Here is a 24,159-nt window from a genome sequence, read left to right as displayed (position 1 = left end):
ATTGAAAAAATAAATTAATAGAAGAAACACCAATAGAATAAAGAAAGGGAATTGGGGGAGGGAGGAAGAGAGGAAAAGTGGTAGTAACTAGGGAATAGTATTATTACTATAATGTACTAACAAAACCATAAATTTTAAAGAAACATAACTAGCTATCAATACCTAAATGTTTGTGTCCCCTCAAAATTCACATATGAAATATGATCCCTGAGGCAGTACTATCAAGAGGTGAAATGTTTGGCAGGTGAGGGTTCTGCCTTCACAAGTGGAATTAGGGCCCACATTCGTGTACTTGTCCCTTCCACCATTTGAGGACACAGTTGGAAGGTACCATCTATAAAGAAGGGTGAGCCTTCCCCAGACACCAAATACAGTGCCCTGACCCTGGACTTTCTAGCCTCCAGAACTGTCAGCAGTGAATTCTGTTGTTTATAGGTTACAACAACCTGAAAAGAACTAAAACATTAACCCACTGAAGATGCATACCAGAAAGTCTGGAAATCTACATGAAAAATTTTGAAGTCTAAGGCATGTTCTTAAGACGTGGAGGAAGAAGCAGTGCAGTATCACTATTCCATTCTACTCCACGGTTCATTGAATCCTTTGAAATTTGTAATGAGTAGTGCTTTATTTTAAAAGAATAGCTTTATTTTTTATTTTAAAAAGAAAAGAAAGGAAAATAATTATATTTCAAATGACGGAATATACCAAAACCAAGTCTGCACGGATTTTGAGTTCCTCAAAATTAAAAAATCATTATAAAAAAAAAAAACTGAAAAAAAATTACTGTATAGACTACTTACGTTCTTGTTTAATAAGAATGTTTGCATAAAATATGCATGCCTATTTTGGTATATGCACATGAAATTAGACACGTATGGAAAACACATTAGTGGCTAGTTCCGGAATGACATTTTCTACTTCTATATATTTCCGAAAACTTTCTTTCTTTTCTTCAAAGAGCAGTGATTATGTTTTATAATAGAGTGAAAAACTGTATCAACTTCATCTTATATAATTGTTATGTAAGTTCTAAGACTCTGGCTTTGGAAAACAGACTTTGCATGAGCGTGTGTGCCTTTTTCAGTTTGACTAAGAGCAGAACAAAGGGTGCAGCAGAACAGAAAGAATGGATTTTCTTGCGCATACCCATGTTTACTTTGACATTATTAGATTAAATAATAAGAACCTGAACAGGGAGATTGGATATTGATTATTTGCCTCTTTGGTATTTAGCTGTGTAAGAAGAGGCACTGGGGAGGGAACCGTGGCTTGGTTATAAACTTCGCAGAGCCTAGTAAGTAGATTTTTAGGTTCTGAACATTTCTTTGAATTGTTTGGTTCTTCCACCTTGTAATCATGAAAAAGTAGCGTAGTCCCTGTTGCATTTGACTGGAGTCCCTGGTTTGTGGGGAGAAGCCAGGTCCCACAGAACTACGGAGATCACAGGCAGTTTGTTTGATGTGTCTGTATTTAGGAACCTCTAGACACGTGGAGAAAGCTGACTCCAGATTCATGGTATGCCTTCCCTGATCATGATCCCTTCATTTGACTGAAACAAGTTAACCTTGACTCTTTATTGGAATACACACAGTGGCATGTACTTCAGGTTCGATGTTGGGCACCCCAGCTGGGAATTGAGGGGAGTTAAACATTAGCTTAATTGCAACTCTAATAAGAACTTCAATGTAGAAGTTTGTCATGGACTGACCTGTATTCCCCCAACAATAATATGTTACAATCTTGGCCTCTAATACCTTAGAATATGACTTTTTGAAGGTAGGGTCTTTAAGAAGATAAAGTTAAAACAGGACATTAGAGTTGACCCTAATGTAATCTGATTGGTGTCCTTAAAAAGAAGAGGAAATTAGAACATGCAGAGTGACACCAGGGATGCTCATGCACCGAGAAAAGGCCATCTGTAAATCAAGGAGAGGAACCTTAGAAGAAACCAAATCTGCTGACAACTAAACTTGGGCTTCCAGTTTCCAGAAATGTAAGAAAATAAATTTCTGCATTTAATACACTTGACCTATGGATTTTTGTTTTGGATCCCCAGAAAACTAAAACAAAGTTCAAGGGTCTCTTAGAGAACATAATAGACAAAGATGACTTACAAGAGGCAAGGAGAGGTTTTAATCCCTAATCTGAAGAATGGGTATACCACCATAGTTAGGGTGGTCTTGTGAAAGCAATTGAGACAGAAGATGCCCAAGAGAGGTAGGAAGAAATTAAACAGGACATTCATGTGATCTGTATTGTAGTTTTAGAAGTAAACTTAGTTACAAAATGGAAACCGATAAGGAAGTTGGATTAATATGGAACATTGTCTTAGTTTTGTGTTGCTATAATTAAATACGTGATGCTTCCTAATGTATAAAGGAAATAGTTTTACTCATCTGGTAGCTGGAAAGTCTAAACAGCACAGCACCAGCATCTGTCGAGGGCTGCTCTGATTGCATCACATGGTAGAGAAGTGGAAAAACAAATAGTCCCTTACAGAAAAGACTAAGTATGTGATCTGTCTCAATTTATAGTGCCCCATTCTCATAAGAACCAACCAGTTCTGTTAGAATTTTCCCTTCTGAATGTAGTATCTCCATGGTCACTTTCCATTAGGTCTGACCTCTTACAGATCTATTACCAACTCCCAAAACCATTATATTAAGGGCCCAGCTTCTAGCAAATGAATCTTTGAGGGACATAGTGAGACCATACCCACACCATAGCAGAGACTGAGAAGTGGTGTACTGATGTTGGGGAGCAAAACAGGAAGGTCTTGCACTTACTAAAAGGCAGTAAGTCAAGTGGTCAGCTGCAAGGCAACTTGAGGTTGGGAGGACTACTAAGATATTGGAGGTGCTTGGTAATGCTAATTAGCAAGTCTGAAGTGGAATCCACATTTAAATAGCCTAAAGAGGCAATGGATGTTGCACTATTAGGGGGCACCTTTAAGAAATTTGTCTGTGAATGCTTGGGTGGGGAGGGGAGGTTGAATGGTAACCACATTCAGAGAAATCTGGAGGGATGCTCTTGTAGCTTTGGAATCCTCTGCCTTAGTTTTCAGTGTGTGGAAATAGCAATGTCAATTGGCAACTTGTTAAAATGCAAACTCTGGGGCACTACCCCAGACCTACTAATCAGAACCTCTGGGGCAGAACCTAGAGAACCACTACTTTAGAATATTGTTTAAGGTTTATGGACATAGACTATAGCCAGAGAAAGGTCTCATAAGAGATGGAGTTTCCTTCTCAAATTTCAATCCTTTTGTTCACTTAGTTCTGTCCAATGAAAAAGAAGAGAAAGGAAATGTGAAAACATGAATCTATAGTTTCACCTATACTAGAAAAAGTAGTGAGTAGATCTAAAATATATGAAACTTCTTGCCATAACATCATGGAAAAATTTTGTGAGGTTGCTGCTTTAAGGTGTGTTCAAAATTTTAATTTTTTTTTTTTTTGGTGTGTTTGTTCTTCTCTGTCCACTCCGATCCCTCACTTTCATTGATTTAATGTGACATTGTTATGTGCGCTCAGTTTGAAGAAATATTACTTTGACTTTTATAACTTCTCTGCTTTTTTTACATACAGCAATTTTCCCCTTAAGCAATTGTGTAAAGCTTTCAATTTTAAACTCTGAAATATATATCTCTTTTAGATTATATTCATATGTCTATCATCCTTTCCAAGTCCTTTAATAATTCATACTTTTGGAAATTTGAGCATTAACCATTCATATATTTTATGGTTTTGTTTCTCAATTCACCTGTATTTGACATATTTCTAAATTCAGGAATGATGTCTTCTTTGTCCATATTACATTTCATAATCAGCAGTGAATGGGAAGGAGAATGAGGGATACAGAGATGCTGCAGGCCCCTGTCTGTTATATACAGAGCTTAGCAGGTAATCCTGGTCAATACCTTTTAGCCCTTGTGAGTGTGACTACAACTAACACTAACAATGGCGCTCTCACCAGAACTCTGCTCTGCACAGCATTTTCATTATTGATTGACTCGTTCACTCTTTCAAACTCTAGTCAGTTTTTGATTACGCGAACTTGATTTTGTTAGGTTTATAGGTCTCATGCACAAAAAAATCCCCTCTTTTGTTATTTTCTTTCTTAGTAAGAACTATAAAATAACCATAATCTTTTCCTAGTGTATTCAAAATACTCTGCTTGAAACGTACTTAAATTCTAGAAAGCTTTATAAAAATTTAAATTACAATGACACTGTCTTTTGTGCTTGTCATTATCTTTCCTAGGCTTTGTCACTTCCATGGCAACACACACTGTATTTTACTTTCTGTTTAAAAATTATTTATGCTGAGCCATAAACTAGTTTTTTTTTATGAATATTCAACAATGCCTTCCAAGTGGTAAAATGTTCCACTCCTTGTCTGAAATCCTTCCCACACACAAGTTCTAAATTAATCACTTCAAGTTCAGCTCTGCTTATGTCACTCTCCTGCTCAAAAACCATCAATGACTCCCCATGGTTGAAAAGTGCAGTGCACACTCATTGGACTGAATTCCACATCCTTGCCCTTGACAGTCCTATATTGACCTGCTTTTACTACCCCACATAGGACCTGCTAACATACATCTAAGGATACTTTGCCCATAAACCATGGAGCACAAATTAAAAGTAGCATAAGCAATAAAGACAGTATTATATAACTCAAAGGAAGTGTGGAAGTAACAGAGCAATGATTGTTTAATTAAAAATCTCAGTATCATTTTGGTCCCAGGACACCATCTCTGCTGTTACCTTGGTAGTCCCCTAACAATCTTGAGATGGTGACTTTTCTTCAAATTGTCATTCACTGAAAGAAGAGAAAGAATCCCCATCTGATGTCTACCAGAAATGAGAGAAAACTTCTTGGGGCCTTCCAGCAAACTTTCCTTAACATCTGTCAGACAGCATGTGTTTCACACAAACCACATGCCTAGACCAGAACTGACCCAGGCTAATAAACAGCCTTGGCAGAGGATTCCAGCTTCCCACAGCAGACATGATAGCTGAGAGGATGAAGGAAAACAGGCTTCAGTCGCTAAAGAGAGATGGAGAGGGCTTGTAGGAGTCAACCCTCCAAGCAACTAAGCTGCTCGTTTTTAAAGTATGATTTAAGAATTATTCATTTTGTTGTTCTGATGGCAATTTCATGCAGGGAAACTCATGTCTGAAAAAGGCTTTAAAATATATACCATATTTATTTTTTGTTCTGAAATCATATGACAGGTCCTAAGGAATCCAAATGTTCTTATCTCAAGTTTGTTCTGACCTCCCTTTGGCCAATATCACAGCATCTTCAGAGAATTGATCTTCTGTACCACTTTTCCCAGGACTGAGCCTATTTATCACTTATCAATTCTAGAAATGATCCTTGTGCTTTCTATGAAGAAAAAGCATCCATGCAGATAAATGAAGGGATAAGGTTGGATCTTCCTTTTGCAGTTTTCAGAGTTCACTGTACTCACTATTTTATAATTCCGGGAAATGTTCACCAGGATCACTCACTCATTATCACTTATATAATTGCTCAATCCCTTTTCCCTAGAGTGCAGTTGTTTTCATCCTTCTCTCCCAAAATTCAAGTGTGTATTTGATTTATCTAATTAGTTAAATAATACCTTCTTTTATTAAGTCTGAATATGATAAAAATAGTACACAAAAGAGTGGATTTTAGGGAATGATTTATGAGATTGGATTTTTTTGTTCACAAATAAAAGCATAAGTGGAATTTTTATAAATTTATTTATAGTTTTGAAGTAAATTAATTATAAGTACATTTCTATGGGCAGACATTTGTCTTCAAGTTTATTTATTCATATGTGCAGAAGCATTAATTTTATAAGTGCATTAATGAGAAAATACACAAGTTTATACATATTTGACAAAATAACTCTTGAATTATTCTTAGTGAAAACATCTCTGGAAGTATTTTCTTCTTATGAGTTGTTAATATATCTTAACATAGAGAATCATCATATCTTATATCTTGAACATAGAGAATCATTCATAGAAAGGAAATGTGGCACTAGCCAAATAAACTCCTTGCATTATTTACAGTTAGCATTAATTATTTATCTTCTAGTTTAATTGATTTAAACTATACCAGGGGATAAAACATAAGAGCTTTTTTTTGGTGTAGGTTTAGTGCTTGAAAATTTAATCTCTTGAGTATTATAATAAATGGGCTTCTTTTTCTAATTACTCTACCACCAATAAGTGCAATTTGAGAGAGATCTGTATATTATCTTGGTCAATGTTTATGCATTTGAAATGTCATGCAAAACACACATAATTTAAGTTGTTATTCTATGATATCACTAAATGACTAAAGATGGATTGATCCATTAATCTGAATAAAAGTGACTATGATGCCTATTTGTTCTCCTTTACAGGATACCTTTTATTTTCCAAGATAATTAAGTATTTTTTTGTTTACTTGTCTTATGTTCACTCTTTCTATCCTGCCTATGAAGTGGCATATTCTTTGAAACAGCTTTAAATTTGAGAAATTTTGAAATATATGTAACATTTTTAAATGATCTCTTTAAAATTCTAGGAAAGAAAAAATAAAATTTATTCATTTTATATTTTTGAATTAAAACTGCTTCAATTTGTATAAATCATGATATTTTTGCAAAATTTCAGTAGATACTCAACATCAGATACTATGATTTTCTAAATTATTTTTAATTTTTACAGACTGCATTTTGATTCATTATACACAAATGGGGTACATCTTTTCGTTTCTATGGTTGTACACAATATAGATTCATATCATTTGTGTAATCATACATGTTAAGAATGGAGGAACTATGATTTTTTTGTAAACTTCATTCTGTTAATAATCTGAAGAAAGTGGATAGATATTTTAGACTTCCTCCCAATTTTGTCTTCCTAACATGTCACCCATAATTCCAAATGATCCAATGGACATTTTTAATGATTTATATGAAGTTCATATATTTGAATATGCCCAGGATTTATGATCTATAAAGACTTTTAATCCAGAAAACCTTTGGAAATGGATTTATTTACAAGCTCTTTGCTATTCTAGAAAGTTCCTCATCTTCTAGAAGTGCCCCAGTAATCTCCAGCTAACAGATTGCCTTGAACTTAACTTGCCTCTCCTCATATAACACAACCCAGGGAGTCTTCCTGAGGTAAGAAACCAATTTGCTCCTCTGTGAATCCGTGCGGTGTTTGGAACTCATCTGAGCTGAGAGTGAAACTTCTTGTCTGACAAGGTATGCATGTGTACATTCAGACATACACACAATCTGATAAAAGAAAAAATAAAAATCTCCATGGTAGATAAAATGATAACTTGATAGAAGAATAGATTCTAAATGTATAAAATTAGCAAGATTTATTTGCTGTGTCCATATAAGTTGAAGAAACTTTTTCTATATTATTTTTTAAAATGAAGCCTCTGACCAGGTCTACCTCTGGCAGATGTCTTTTATAAAGAAAAATAGTGTAACATATTATCCTAAAACAGCACTTTCTATAGGGGAAAGTGCATGATGAGAAAAACACTGAAGCAGAATTCCAGTAAGCTTTATTGCACACCATTAAGCCATCCTGGTCTGGAGTCTGGTTTTAGTTACTTTGCTAGTCATTCTTTCTTTATTTTAATTATTTGAAAAAAAAATTTTTTTTATTTTTTACAAACCGCATTTTGATTCATTGTACACAAATGGGGTACAACTTTTCATTTCTATGGTTGTGCATACTGTAGACTCATACCATTTGTATAATCACACATGTACATAGGGTAATGATGTCAGTCTCATTCCACCATTTTTAATACCCCCTCCCTTTCATTTCCCTCTATGTAATCTAAAGTTCCTCCATTCTTCTCTCACTCCCCACCCCCCACCCCATTATATTCTTGTTTTCTCCTCTTTGTCTTTGGGAAATGCTCTTATCACGATCCTTTTATCCATCTCTTGGTGATACTACACATCTTTTGTCTTAAATCTTCTTGTACCTTCCATTTACAAAGATTACAGCAGTGATTCATCAAATTTGTGAAATTTTGTGTTCTTATGGGTAGAGCATGAGATGTAGTTAGATCTATGCCACATCTAAGATCTATCTGGAGACTTTCCCAATATTAATGGACAAATATTACAGATGATAGGCTACTCAGAGTCCAAAAAATCATGGCAAAACCCTTGACTGGAAACTCCAGTTTTAATCACCTCCTCTTTGTCAGTCCAAGTTCCAGACTGTCTACTTCTGACAATTCTGCTGCCTGTGCCAGGGTATGCATTGTTAAAATGGTAGCCCAACTGGCAGGTATTAGTCACAAACACTGCATCGTACAAGTACTTTTCCAATACTGAGCTCAAATATTTACTTCTTTTAGCTTAGCTTGTGCTGTCTGATGACCTGAAATAGGTGCTGTGGCACCACATACTTCTATTCAGTAGCATTATTATTTGTGGCAGTTTTAAAATTAATTATTTCCATAATAAATCTGGGAACTCTGTAAAAGCAGAAAATATACCTATTTTTTAAATCATTGCTTGATTAGTACCTTGTAAATATTCAAGTAAAAAAATACATCTGTGAATGAATGAATGATATAACATTTAAGTATTGTGTTATAAATTTTAGAGACTATGGTAATATTTCAAATCAAGTGTCTTAAATTCTCAAATTTTCTGAACTTATGCAGTCATATTTTAAATATTTGATTACTAGTCTAAAGCCCTTTGATATACAATAACCCAAACGGAGATACTTCAAAATGCTAACAATTATATTAAATTTTCTTTGTTATAAGAATCTGTGAACTCTTTAATAAGTAGGGTATATTTGAACTCTAGGGGCTGTTGGGTTGCTTTTAAGATACTTCATTTAGAACAACTTACTGAGTAAATTATTTCATATGACCCTTCCCTTACACTAAGATAAACATTAACATGTCTTTAATTTTATAAGTTATGTTTAGTCCCATATGTCAAATGTAACACACCACAAAATACTGGCACATTCTACCAGATTTTTCAAAGCAAAGTTGATAGTACATTCAATTGGACCCCCCATTCATTATTTTAATGAAGACTAATAACATTTTATATGAAGTAAAGTGGCATAGTCATTGAATTAATGGAATATTCTCCCTGGGATTACTGATAAAAATAGCATATCACTTTCCAGTTGTTTAGTTTCTTATAACCATCTTTCGTGTTTCTGGTTATAAAAAATCAAAATGCTATTTGTTGAATAGAGCAGTTAAATGTTACTGATCTTTCTCCAATGCAAGAAGTAATTTGAAATTATCACTCTTTTCTTAAACTAGCAATTTCAAGTGGGGAAGTAAAATAAATGTGGCCCTGAATATAGAAGAGATGAAAACATGTCCTTTCCTTCCCTTATAATCAAGGGGCCTTCAAAGAAACCATTCTTCACTAGTTAATATTATTAAGTTGAGATAAAATAGTGACATGGTCATCAACAACTTTCTCTCCTTTCCTCTGAACTGGCAACAAATAAAACACACGAAACTTTGATACTTTGTTCAAGAGACTAATAAAATTACAATGACTGTTTAAGTGTAAATAAGGAAGAAGAGAACGGGAAAGGGAAGAATTTAAAAGGAGCTGAGACAGTCTTTTGAATCAAGAGATCATTCTACATGTACAAGTATCCATATAAGCACATGCCCACAAGAAAAATGAAATAGTAAGCAACACAACAAATCAATGACTTTTATGTAGTTATTGTTTTGAGGATATACAATTAATTGTGAATTAATCATTTGAATAAAATTTTAGTTCATTCTAAAAATGTTAATCTGTCTTGTAGGGTCCTGAAAAATAAAATTATAATGATTCCCTCTTTCATTAATGGATAAATCTTTGAACATCTGGTTTAAAATAAGTAAAGGAGTTTCTTTCTTTTTCCTAGAAATTGTGTTGATCCTGATATGCAAGAGTTCTAGGAGGCAAATAATTTGGTAGTCTTGTTCTCATATTTTATTGGCAGAGACAGGAAGAGACTGACATTGCATCCATATGAGCTGAGTCCCTCTTTCTATGTGTGGACTCCACATGCATACAGTATCTTCTGTTTCAGTTTCTTCCAACCAGGTTCTAGGGCACAAGAGCATCGCTGATAGTGTTGACTTAAATACAGATCTCAAAGCAAGAAAGAAAGTATACATCTAACAACACATAAAAATGCTCATTAGGTTTCTTTCTTCCCCAAAGTTGCTCCTTTTGGTTTCTCAGCTACCAATTCCCCCATTTTTCTACTTCCAAATTCATCAAAAGTCTTTAATGTGTTCTAAATTATTTTTCTTCCTTTCCTGGAAACATCTATGAAGATATTTTTCTTTTCCTATCCAATGAAGATCAGTTAAACTGGATCATTTAGTAGTTCTAAATTTTACAGACTTCTAGTCCTATATGGTGATGTCTTTAAAAACATGGAGTGAAAAGAAAATACAAGATTATGTACATGAAGCCAAAAGAGTCATCCTTTACTAATAGATAACATTCTGAGTAGGCAGAGGAGATTCTAAATGCAAAACATTGGATGAACCATGTGTAATAACCATGTGCAATTGATTTTGACCTATAGAAATAGAAACTTCATATGTTCATACTCATCCTAATGTATTTTTCCAAGTGCAAGTTTAAACTCAAAATAATGAGCTTGTTTTAGCCAGCATTTCTGCTGCTGTGACCAAAAGACCTGCCAAGAACAATCAGAGGAACAAAAGTTCATTTGGGGGCTCACGGCTTCAGTGGTGTCAGTCTGTAGGTAGCTGGCTCCATTCCTCTGGGCTTGAGGTGAGAGAGAACATCATGGCAGAAGACCGTGGTGGAGGGGAGCAGCTCACGTGATCATCACGAAGCAGAGAGAGAAAAAGCTGTGCTCAATAAGGACAAAATATAAGCCCTAAAGGCAAGGCCCGCAAGGACCCACCTCCTCTAGGCATACCCTACCTGCCTAGAGTTACCATCCAGTTAATTTCTATCAGAGATTAACACACTCGTTAGATTAAGACTCTCATAACCCAGTCATTTCACATCTAAACCTTCTTACATTGTCTCACACATAAACTTTTGAGGAACACCCAATATCTAAACCATACAGAACTTGTTGAATGCACTAAGCCAGAGTGGAGCTGATAACTTATTGTCAGTGCTTGAACATATACAGAATTGACTTTAGAAGTTTGAGTTGCTTTGAATAATTATCAGTGTTTCAGGATGCCTTCAGATGTAGGCATTCAAATGGGATTTACAGATAGGGAAAGACTTAAACTCTTCTGATAGCAATTGAAATAAACACAAAAATAGAAAAAGCAGTGATGACTACATCTGTGCTGAAAGCTGGGGCTTTGTTCAAAGGTGAGATAAGATGTGCATTTGTCAATACATTCGAGATTATCAACTTTTGTTAAAAGTATTTTAAAAACATACAAATAAAAAAAACTCGAGTGAATGATTTTATCTCAATTTTCTTTCCTGGTGAAGTCATCACATTCTCCATGATACAATATCCAGAGGACACAGTCTTCAACTCACTTGACTTCTCAAAGCAGTCCTCAAAATTTAAGACTACTTCCTTTTTGTATTTAAGTAAGTTTTTTTTTTTTCATTCCTTATTGGTTCATATTATTTATACATAACATTAGGATTCATCTTGACATAATTAAAATCCATAAAATATAATTTGCTCTAATTCAGTCTGCAGTACTTCCTCTTCCCTTCCCTTCCTCCCTCCCCCTGTTCCCTTTCCTCTTTCCTACTGATCTTTCTGCTGTTTACTTTCAGTTTTTTAAATTAGTGTCTTTATGTGTGTGTGTTTATAATGCTGAGCTTCACTATAGTATAAGCATACATGTACATAGGAAAGTTAAGTCAGATCCATTCCAATTTTTTCCCATATCTTATCCATCCTCCTTCTCCCTCAATCCCTTTCTTCTACTCCACTGATCTTTCTTTTATTTTGATGGAATCCCCCTACCCATTCTTTTCTCTCTTTCTCTCTCTTCTTCCTCTCTCTTCTTTATTTTTGACTAGCTTCTACATACAAGAGAAAACATTTGAACATTTGACCTTTGACTTTCTGGGTCTGGTTTTTTTTTTTTTTTTTTTTTTTTTTTTTTCACTTAGTCTCCAGTTCTATACATTTACCAGGAAATGACATAATTTCATTCTTCTTTATGACTGAGTGATACCCCAATATGAATATACACCATATTTTCTTATCCATTCATCTATTGCAGGGCACCTAGGTTGGTTCCATGACTTAGCTATTTTGAATTGTGCTCCTATAAACATTGATGTGACTGCCTTCATGCTGATTTTAGATTTTTTAGATATATATCAAGGAGTGAGATAGTTGGGTCATATAGTGGCTCCATTCCTAGTTTTTTGAGGAATCTCCACACTGCCTTCCAAAGTGGCTGCACTAATTTTCAGTTGCACCAACAGTGTATGAGGATGATTTTTTTTCTCCATATGCTCACTAACACTTATTGAGTTTGTGCTAAAAATTTCATTTTGACTAGAATGAGATGAAATCTCAATGTGGTTTTATTTGCATTTCCCTAATTGCTACAGATGTTGAACATCTTTTCATATATTTGTTGATCACCCATAGTTCTTTTGATAAGGGTCTGTTTAGTTCTTTTTCTCATTTATTGACTTATTTGGTTGTTTTGGTGTTAAGTTTTTGTTTCTTATATGATCTGGATATTAATGGCCTGTCTGAGGAGTAGGTGGCAAAGATCTCCCATTCTGTAAGGCTCTTGCTTCACGATTTTGTTTCCTTTGAGTGCAGAAGCTTTTTAATTTGATGCCATCCCACTTATTGATTTTGGTTTCATTTCTTGTTTTTATGAGACTAGTTAAGTTGGTTCCTGTGCCTACATGTTGGAGTGTTGGGCCTACATTTTCTTTGAATAGTTGCAGAGTTTCTGTTCTAACTCCTAAGTCTTTGATCCAATTTTGAATTCAGTGCAGGGTGAGAGATAGAGGTCCAGTTTCTATTTGTACTTATGGATTTCTAGTTTCCCCAGCACCAAATGCTAAAAAAGGCTCTTTTTTTCCCAACATGTGTTTTTGGCACCTTTGTCTAGTGTCTAATAACCTTATTTATGGGGTTCGTCTCTTTGAATTCTATTATATTTCATTAATCTTCATGTTTGTTTTGGTGCCAATACCATACAGTTTTTTATTACTATAGCTCTATAGTACAATTTTAGGTCCAGCAGTGTGATGCCGTCAGTTTTAGTTTTTGCTCAGGATTGCTTTGAATATTATGGGACTCTTCATTTTCTAAATGAATTTTAGAACTCATTTTTCCAGTTCTGTGAAAGAATGTCATTGGTATTTTGATGGGGATCGTACTGAATCTGTATACTGCTTTTGTTAGCAATGCAATTTTGACAATATTAATTCTGCCTATTCAAAAACATGGGATGCCTTTCTATCTTCTAACATCTTCGATTCCTTTCGTCAGTGTTCTATAGTTTTCACTGTAGAGATCCTTCACCTCCTTTGTTAGATTAATTCCTAGCATTTTTTAAAAGTCATTATGCATGGGATAGTTTTCCTAATTTCATTTTCAGCAGATTATTTTATTGTATCATCAAAGTAATACAGGTGCATATTTTTTATTTTAAAAAGTAGCACCTGCCCCTCTTTACCTGACTAGATGACACTATTTCAAATTCTTTTAGCCATTTTTTTCTGCTATTGTCTTTTATGTTCCCAAGTAACAAGTTTATGATGCTGTTTTAAAAAAAAATTAGACTTCTGACTAAATTTGTTGGGTAACTGCTGAGGACAATGAGTATTTTTCTCTTTTTCCATGTTAACACATATTACTTCATGCACACACTCACCAAAGTCCACTCCATGTAGTTATATCAGTTTTGGCCAAATCAATTTCCACTTATACATATTTGTATTTTGTGTCAAAGTGTAATAATGATTGCTAGGTAAGTTATTTCCTTTCTAAGTTTTTGTTTTCTCTGGAATTAATAACTGCCTTTTAAAAATCATTTGCTTAGTTTCCTACGTACTAAAATTCTCATATTATGCTCTCAATCTCCTTCAGTACAATTACACAAATAAGGTCATCTACCTTTCTTAATTTTATTTCTTTATAAATATTCCTCCTTACTGGATTCTCCATCGATGTGGTTCATATCTAAATGGATTGCACTAAAAGATTCTGCTTCAGCAGCTACCCTGAGATTTTCCTCCTCATTCTGAGGATTCCTTGACTTTTTATCCTGGTTGAATGTTTTTCCCCACTGACTCTTACGTGTTCCTATCTTGTTTGCGTCCCCCTTTTAGTAGCACATACTCATTAGCTTGACAAAATGGGTTCAAGGGAAGTAAATCATTGGATAACCTGCATGTCTAAACATTTTTAAATTAAATTGTACTTTAAATTAATTGAGAATAGATAAAGATCCCAGATGGAGATAATCTTGAAATTCTTTAAGTCTTGAAGCATTGTTCAACCATCTTAAAGTTTCCAACATGGTAATTGATAAATATAATATTCTTTTTTTTTGGGGGGGGGGGGGTTGCTGGGGATGGAACCCAGGGCCTTATGCTTACAAGGCAAGCACTCTACTGACTGAGCTATCTCCCCAGCCCTAAATATAATATTCTGACTCCAAAATACTGTTACTAATCTTTAGTGCTCACTCTAAAAGTAAATTTTATTGCTCTCTATTTATTTCTAGTCTCTTTAAATCTTATTATGCTAAGTCTTGGTATCTTATCCCTCTATTGTTTTTGTATTATGCAGTTGATGACTTTCTCAATTTGGTAACTTGGGTCTGATTTCTGGGAAAATTTATTTGTCAAATTTATTAAATTCTCTCCTTATCCTTATTTTTTCTATGACTACTATTCTGATTTGGAATCATCTGAATTCATCTTATACTTTTCTTGTATTTATCTTTCATTTTTCATTTATTTCCTTTTCTGCATTCTAAGAAAATTCTCAAACTACATTCTCCAAACTACACTTATTTATTTAAAAGTGTCCTCATATTTTAAATATTCCATTCCTCATGAGCTCGCAAATGTTCTCCTTCTCATCCTACTTCCTCTTCCTCTTTTTTTTTTTCTTTATATGACTCCCAATCTTGAGTAATGGATGCAAAACTCTATTTTCTTAACATATAATGACTGAAATCCTTTGAGTTTATTCTGCTTTTGAATCCAATTTTCAGCATGAACTGTAACCTTAGCAGGTATTATCTTTAAAATACAATTTACAATATATTACTTAAGATACATTCCTTCACTTTATTACTCTGCATTTCTGAAATTGCTTCGTTCAGGACTATTATTGCTATTTATAATTATCCAGCTTGATTTTTAAATTATTTCTTTTGACAGTTTCCATTCTATTCCCTGCTCATAATAAGTTCCCTGAGGGAAGGAACTTTGTGGTATTCCCCACTGATTTCTCAGTATAGAGAATAGGGTTCAACAAAAATGTAATGGAAGATCAGCAAATTACTTTAAAAATATGCATTCACTGGGAAATGATGAAGAGATAAATGTCTCTTAATAGGAAAAATGGCTAGATTACTGCTTACAGTGCTTCCTACTTAGTGTGCTGGACCACTAAATTAGTGACTCAAAACTAACAGGTGCTGTTTTGGCACAGGTGCTAGGAACGGAGACATCTGGGTACTGAAGTTTGGTCAACCTATGGGTGGTACAGGGGAGCAGTACTGAAGAGAGTCCAGTGAACACCTACCTCTTAAAAGAGTGTTCTGTCAGTGATGAAAAAGGAATAAACCAAAACAGAAACAGGGAACTACTAATTCCTCCAGTTTCAGCATTAAAGACAGGTGGGAGGAGAAGACAGACAGTTGGGAAACTCAAAATGAAGAGAAAAATCACTTTTCTTGTAATGATCCCAGGTCACTTAACTAGGAGCAAAACACTTGCAGAGTAGTAAAGTGAAACAGTGTAGATTCTTAGTGAGCAAAATGACAGCCCTTCCCCTGAGGAAGCCAGGAACAGCAGCCAACAGGAAATGTGATGACATGACAGATATCACATGACACATGACATGACACTCACTGGGACAGTTTCCTGTAATTTTCACCTCTCTCCTTTCTGATCCTGTGATCTGGTGCAAGAGTCCCATATATAAGTCTGTTTCTCTTCTTCTTTATCTGTGAAGAAAAATTTTAACAGATGTCTACATTATTTCTTGGATCACCAAACTTAAATTCTATCAAAGAAAATTCCCAAAAAAAATTACATGAAGTTGTAATTCACCTTGGTAAGAATGAGGTTTTAATTAACATTAAATTTTAATGAGGGATGATATGTACTTTTAAAGCCGTAGGACACAATCATTCTTTTGTAATTCTGGTTACTATTCAAGAGACTAAGGAATTAAAGATTACATTTTTGTATTTTTTTAATTTATGCATTGAACATGCAGTGTCCTACAACATAAAAGAGCAAAATTCTAATTTATTCTGGTTTCATTAAATTTAAAAAAAAAGATTATGCTTCTGTCTTGACATTTTGTGTTTTAGCAATTAAGAGACCAAGCCTGCCACCACCCTTCCCCTTTCACACTTGTTTCTTCACTCAATTAATGTTTATGTAGAGAGAAGAGAGAGATTATAAGTCAAACCATTACTCTGTTCCTCACTACTTAATGCTGTAAGTTTAAAATTATTTTCATTAGAACCAAGAGTTGAGGAAAGAACTAATAATTTTTCCCATGAAGGGGATCAGGGAAATAATCAAAGGAAGTGACAATTTGATTTTTTCTTTACAGATAAGCATCCTTCTGACAAGTGAAATTGTAAACAAAAGTGCATCTCAAGCAGTACTAACTGCATCGCAGAAACAAGGAAGCATGAATGTTCTAGGCACCATTAATGGTCATAAAGAAATAGTGTTGGTACAATTTCTGAGGGATTATGACTTGCCAGACCCTATGACAACCAATTTACTTTGGGTTTCATATTAACTCTCTCATTCTCCTACAGGCATGGGTCTTTTTCCCCTCTTTCTTTACCTCCCTTCCCCCATCTACCATCTGGACAAAAGTGAATATCCAAATTTGACAACTTTGGCACAGCAAATAGAAAGATTAAGTGAAATGAAATTTGGGGAAACTTGGGGAGAGACTTCCGATGTGGCTATTGGTTGGTCTCTATTATGTCTCAGACTCTGGGAGGTGTGGATTAGTGGAAAGAACTCATTGAAGGGATGAAGGGATATTAAGGAAGATCATGTCTAAGATTCTATAAAAAATAATTAATAATAATAATAATAATAATAATAATAATAATAAAAATCTCAGACACATTTATTGACTTCTGCTTAAGGCCACAAAGCCTTTATTGAGTGCTTACAAAGTTCAGGGAGTACTTAGAAAATTAAAATTATCTTTGCTCTCAAAGATCACATATAAGAGCTATGTGTTGTAGGGTATTTCCTACTGGAGATTGGTCCAGTACCCTCTCAGATACTAAAATTTGCAGATGCTTAAGTTTCTTATTTAAAATGGTCTTTGACATATCAGCCCATATACTTTATTTATATCTGGATTACTAATAATACCTAATACATAAAGAAGTACAGAATGTCTGCATGTACATCGAGCAGAATCAGGATAAATTAGAACACCTATTTGCTTTGAAATAAACAGATAAAATTGTTATATATCTTACCAAAAGGAAAAAAAATAATTGAAAATATCTTCAGGTTATGTAGTTTTAATATTAGTTTCACTATTCCATACCCCATTTCTACTTTCTGTCTTGAAATTGCTCTTGGATACAGATATGGTTGGAGCACTAAAGGAAATCAAGAGAAAGGATGGAGACATGGTGTTATGGTTTGGATGGTTTGGATGTGAAGTGTCTCCAAAAAAGCTGATGTGAGACAATGCAAAAAGGTTTGTAGGGAAAATGATCAGGTTACAGGCTTAACTTAATCAGTGAATTAATCCCTGATGGGATTAACTGAGAGGTAACTCAAGGTAAGTGGGTTGTGCTGGGAGGAAATTGCTCATTGGGGGCGTGGCTATGGGGTATATATTTTGTATCTGAAGAGTGGAGTCAGTCTCTCTCTGATTTCTGACCATCATGTGAGTTGCTTCCCTCCACTACACTCTTCTGCCATGATGTTCTATCTCATTTCCTCAAGAAATGGAGCCTGCTGTCTGTGAATTGAGACTTCTGAAACCACGGGCCCCAAATAAACTTTTCTTCCCCTAAAATTGTTCTGGTTAGATCTTTCAGTCACAGCAGAGAAATAGGTGACTAAAACACATAGATTATTGACCACATGGAGGTAAGAGGAAGGGAATACAGAAAGAAGCAGCAAGACGCTGACACACACACACACATACATATGCACACTCAAAAAATAAAAAATAAATAACACCAACAAAAAACTTTCCTTTATCTGTCAACCAAGGCTTGAATTTCCTGTTAGTTTAGTTTCCATTACACAAACATTTGACAGAGAATAAATCTTTACAAGGCATGTTAAAAATGTAACATTTTGTTAATATTAGCATTTCATTAAAGAATGGTAATGTCAAACATTACATAAGAGAAAAAATAGTGCACTGCAAATGAAAATCTGATCAAATGCATACAAATTAGAAACATTTTCAAATATGTTAATTAAAATTACAGGTTTTATTCTCATTTCATGATTTACTCTACTAGAGTGTTGTTCACATGTAATGAAGGATATACTATTAGAGTATTGAAATCGAGTTTAATCATAAGTAGTGGTCAAAACTGAATTGCATAGTTCTAGGCTCCTATCATTAGTACTTGGCAGCTATTGTTTAGTTCCTCTTGCCTTTTCCATAATTAGTCCCATCAACTCTGTTCTCCATTACATTGTTCTCTAAATTCCAACAAATTTACTTCATCATTCTTACATCTGAGTCATCTGCCCAGAACAGAGTATTCTGGGCACAGGACACTGTCCGAAAATGGAGTGTAATGCTCCTGTTCCATGATGTAATGTCCAAATTGTATCTCAAAATTGTATTAGTTTCTTTTGGCTCAAATCATCACACAAACTAATATGCATATAAATTGGTCTCCAATAAAATCACAATTTTTTAAAAATTTGGCAATATAGTTTAATGCATTAAAATTTATAGACCCTTGGGTGATGACACGAATAATGTATTATTATTTCAGGCATTTGAAATCATATAGCTTACCATGGAAAATGTTTTATATGTCATATATATTAAATAATACAGTATATAAAAGCAAAGGTGCTATTTTTACTATTATAAAGTTCTATATATGGTGGATGTCACAGGGAGGGTGAATGCTCATGACATGTTTTCCTTCTCTTCCATGTTATGAATTTACCTCTGATGTGTAGCAACCCAGTAAGCCTCTCTTGAGAATATGTAGAGAGTCATGACTTATTAAATAAATGGAAGAAGAGGGGAACTTATACACAACCCTTTGGGATCAAGCAGCCAAATGAAAGATAGGGCCTGCCCACTCATTCTTTCTTCATCCAACATCTGGGTGAAAGGACAAGGAGACTGTAGGGAACTACAAGGAGACTGTCATGGGATGGGACAGGACTGGGTGCCTTCTAGCATGAGGAAGTCAACTCTTCATGCGCAGTGTATTCTACGTGAGCCAGACATATATTTCCATGCTTGAAGCAGAGATGTGGGATTAATTTGTAACAGCAGTTAATGTTACCATAATAATACAGCAGAGTGCTGTCAAAGAGATGCTTTAGGGTGTCAATCTACTATCAACAGAAAGTCAAGATCCCTCCCTGGATCTGTCAAGGCTCTCCAGAGAAACAGAAGCAGTGGGTGAGAGAGGAGTTTCAGATAGATAGTCAAATAGAATGAGATAGATCTATTTTAAGGAACAGAATTGGCTCGGGTGGTTGTGGTGACTGGTGAGTCTGAAATCTGTGCAACAGAAGATCAGGTGGGAAACTAAGATAGGATTTCTGTTATGGTCTTGAAGCAGAATTCTTTCTTTTTTGGAAACCTTGATTTTTGTTATTAAGGTCTTGGTCTGATAGAATGAGGCACACTCACATTATGAAGGGCAATCTCCTTTATTTAAGGTTGTTCGATTATAAATTTTAATCAGATCTACAAAACACTTTCCCGGCAACATCTTGACTAGTGTTTGAACAAATAACTGGATACCATAACCTAGCCAAGTTGACACATGCAATTAACTACCACATTCTCCCATAGTCATGCTGATGGTCAAAGGCCATCTTTAATACCTGGTGATCTCTTGTACTGGGTAGGAGTGAGTACCGATCCTGGAAGAATCTAGGTAGGGCCTGATGAACGATTTAAGTCTCGTGACCTAAATGGAAAAATACAAATTATACAATAACTATTTTTATTCTATGATTTGCAGTTGGAACATTTGAAACTTGAGAAAACAACCAGAGATGCAAAAGACAAAAGTTTGTGAAACTTTAAGCCAGAACCATGGCAATCAAATTACAAATATATTTAAATTGCAAGGATACAATGAATAAAGGGTGCTCAGTTACTGAAAAAAGCCTGGATTAAGGACCCTCAAAAAATGACAAGATAAAAATGGAGCCAACATGAAAGAAAATGATAAAGTTTCCTCAGTTTATTTCAAGCTTCCATAAAACTGACCATAGTTGAAGTTCATGTGTTCAGATAATCTGATAGAGCCTGAAAAGCAACTGCCACTTTATAGGCATGAGTACTTGTTTTTAAATCTAAAAGCTCTAACTAAAAGAGAAGGCAATAAAACTTTTCTCGAGGAAGATTTGTTTAATCTCAAATTTGAGAAATGAGCACATACAGAAAAAACGGGCAAAGTGCAAATGCATTGCACATTTTACTCACATTATAGTCTGTACTCCAATTTGCAAGGGAAAAGGGAGGGAAGGTTCAAAATAGAATTCTAGGGAGAGTGTAATTTATGCTGTCAGCAATGAAAATTATGGAAGAAATTTCAATTCCTGGGAGGTACACAAAACACTGTTAACATTGATTCTTCTCGAGTGAGGATAAGGTAAGGAAAGGTCTTTCAGTTTTCACTTTTAAAAATATATGTTGTTTGAATTTTTAAACCAGACATCTATATTTTAACCCATTAAATACAAAGAATTATATATATATAATATAACATGTATATTAAAATTTAAATTATCATATATGTAATATATGATTGTATATATAATAATTTAAATTTTAATATACATTGTATATATAATAATTTAAATTAAATTGTTTTATATATACAATCATATATTATATATATGATAATTTAAATAAAAAAACAAATATTAAAATTTAAAAATATAAGAAGTACTTATAGAATCTTTAAAACTCTGACTTTGTATTCACAGCAAGTAAAATGTCAGTTTTGATTTACCGACGCTGTCTTTAGAGTCATAGGGATAGACTGGCTGCCAGGAGGTGCACAAAGGGCAAGGTCACCATAGAGTTGGTGATATCTACAAAGCTGGAGGGCTGAGGGTCTGAGCTGATGTGGTGGCAAAGATGAGAGGTTGGGCAGGAAGGCAACAGGTATGGAACACATTTGGGAGATTCAGGTATAAAATTATCTCTAGATTACTTATTATACTTATAATAAGTATACTTATAGATACATTTACATATATATGACCATATATGTATACATGGCTATGATGCCATATTGTTTAGGGATGCCATAAAAAAAATCCTGTACATGTTCAGTACAGACACAATTTATTTTTTTCAAGTGTTTTCAACGACCCATTGGTCAGATCCATGAATAGAGATCCATGGAAACCATGGAGCCAACTTCATAGTCAACTTCATAGTCAACTCTCCCTAATCTGTTCCTAATCTACAGGGATACAATTTAATTTAGTACCAGATGGAGTATTGAAAAGATAAAAACAAAAAGAAATATAAACATGGCTCCCACTATCCTAACTTAGTCAATTAATAGACAGTAAGACTCATTTTCAGAATATTAGTGCAAACATCTTATGGGTTTAGAATAGTTAAAAATACAATAGGATTATTTTGAATTGAACACTCACATATAAATGATCACTTAATCAGAAATAAAAACCAGAATTTAAAATATTGGTAAAAGGAAGACTAAGAGTTAAGAGTTGCCCAAAGAGATCTTTTAAAACTGTGTTTATGAGAGAAAGGATACATGAGGATATATTGTAGTGACATAAAAGGAGAGAAAAGAGAAAACAAGTTGCACTTTACTTGCTTTTTATTCTTTTCAACAAATCCTTGGAATTACTAGAGATTGAGTTGCTTGGCTATTGAGTTGCTTTGAAACAGGAAGCAGATCTGCCCTGACCTCTTTTTATGTACTGGAAATCTGAAGACTGCTCCTCTGAAGTTGGGTAAAGCCCAAATTATACTACCTAAAACTGGTACTTTAAAACTGACAAGGATGTATATCGAATATGCTAGCGTCTTGATTGGAACACATTTTTATTTTAAGTCATCTACATTTAACATAAATATTTAATCAAAGTTGCCAAGTGTGCTTTGAAGTATCACGCAACAGTCATTTCTCAACTCAGGTGTCTAGACTAATCAAACCTTAAGAAAAAGCGCAACATTCATAATGATACCATCATTTTATTGAATCATTTCAGTTAAATTTGATTTCAGTTCAGAAATCACAACATTTGCTTTTCTTTGATAGAAATGCAGCTCAGGGCTATAATTTTCATTTGATTGAAGGGTATACAACTTGTGTGTTTGGGGCTCCATATGAAATGCAAAATTATGTGACTTTCGTTCAGTCCCATATTCTGGGACCCTTTCTTTTGACTGAGAGTGGAAAGGAGAAACATTTTTTATTTTTTGTAGTGCAGGGGATTGAACCAGGAGTGTTGTGCTTGCAAAGTAAGCACTCTACCCACTGAGCTATATCCCCAGCCCAGGAGAAACATTTTTACACCACTTCTCTACCTTGTCACTTAGGCAGAGCTACATTTCTGCTCTGTTGAAAGAGGCAAGTCTTTGGGTAAAGCGGACAAGCTGTGCAAATAATACCTCCAAAATGTTATTCCTGAAACATCAAGAAAATGAAGTTATTGGGAGTTACACCTCCTCTGCAGAGTCATAGAGTTGAAGATCATGTGAGTTGATGTGTAGCCATCCCCACTTACTGTTCAGTTTTTATCACCAGTATACATGTGCAGAAAAAAAAAAAAAAAACAGTGTAAATACAGTGTTCAGTACTTTTCCCTGGAAATGTGTCCTTCACAGATAAGGGGGCACTACTGAACACAGAGGCTATTGATGGAAACATTATTAGGAAAGAAGAAAAAGAAAAAAGAAACTATAAACCTATGCAAACTTCCATTAAAATGTTGAAAATAGCTTTCATTTGTATGTCACACTAACTTTTCTAAAATGTTTTAAAAAACATATCTCATTATCTTGAGAGATACATTTGGATATTGCCTGACACATGATAGCACTATATCTGGTTATTAAAAGAGTTCACCATTCTTAGTTACTCACAGATGGTCAATAATGAATTGTTCTTTATTTAAGACAAGGATTTTATTGGAGAGAGAAAAATGGAATCAGAAGATGCTTCTAACCTAAGTAGTGAAAGTTTGGCATTACATTTCCTCAACAGTACATCCCAGGAAAGTGTCCTACCTAAGATTTAGCTAATGACAATTGCTTAAGGCCTTAGTTTTCTTCTACCTCGTCCTGAGTAGTGTAACATGAGGTAGCCAATCAGGAGAAGACATGGCTTTGAAGTAAAGCCAATAGACCCAGAGAAAGAGGAAACTATATGTGCTCATGTGGAACAATAAGTAAATAAATAAGATCACACATATGACTATTAATAAGGCACATGAAGAGAACATGTTCAGCATTTGGCTAAACTCTCTGCAATGCCAGACTGCAGGCATTTATGTTCAGTTGGATGAGGCCAGATTCTTTCCTTCAGAGAGCAGGCTGTTACCTTGCTATGACTGACAAGAATCCAACGAAGTAGTATGAAATCAGCAACACTGAATGAAAGGTACTGTGATGTGGTATCAATGCACCCTAATATGCAAAATCCTACAATGCAAATATTTGGAAGTTAGGAATTTCTGGGTAAGTTTGAGGCA

The sequence above is a fragment of the Sciurus carolinensis genome, chromosome 8 (assembly GCF_902686445.1).
Source record: "Sciurus carolinensis chromosome 8, mSciCar1.2, whole genome shotgun sequence".
NCBI lineage: Eukaryota > Metazoa > Chordata > Mammalia > Rodentia > Sciuridae > Sciurus > Sciurus carolinensis.
This window is presented reverse-complemented; position numbering follows the sequence as displayed.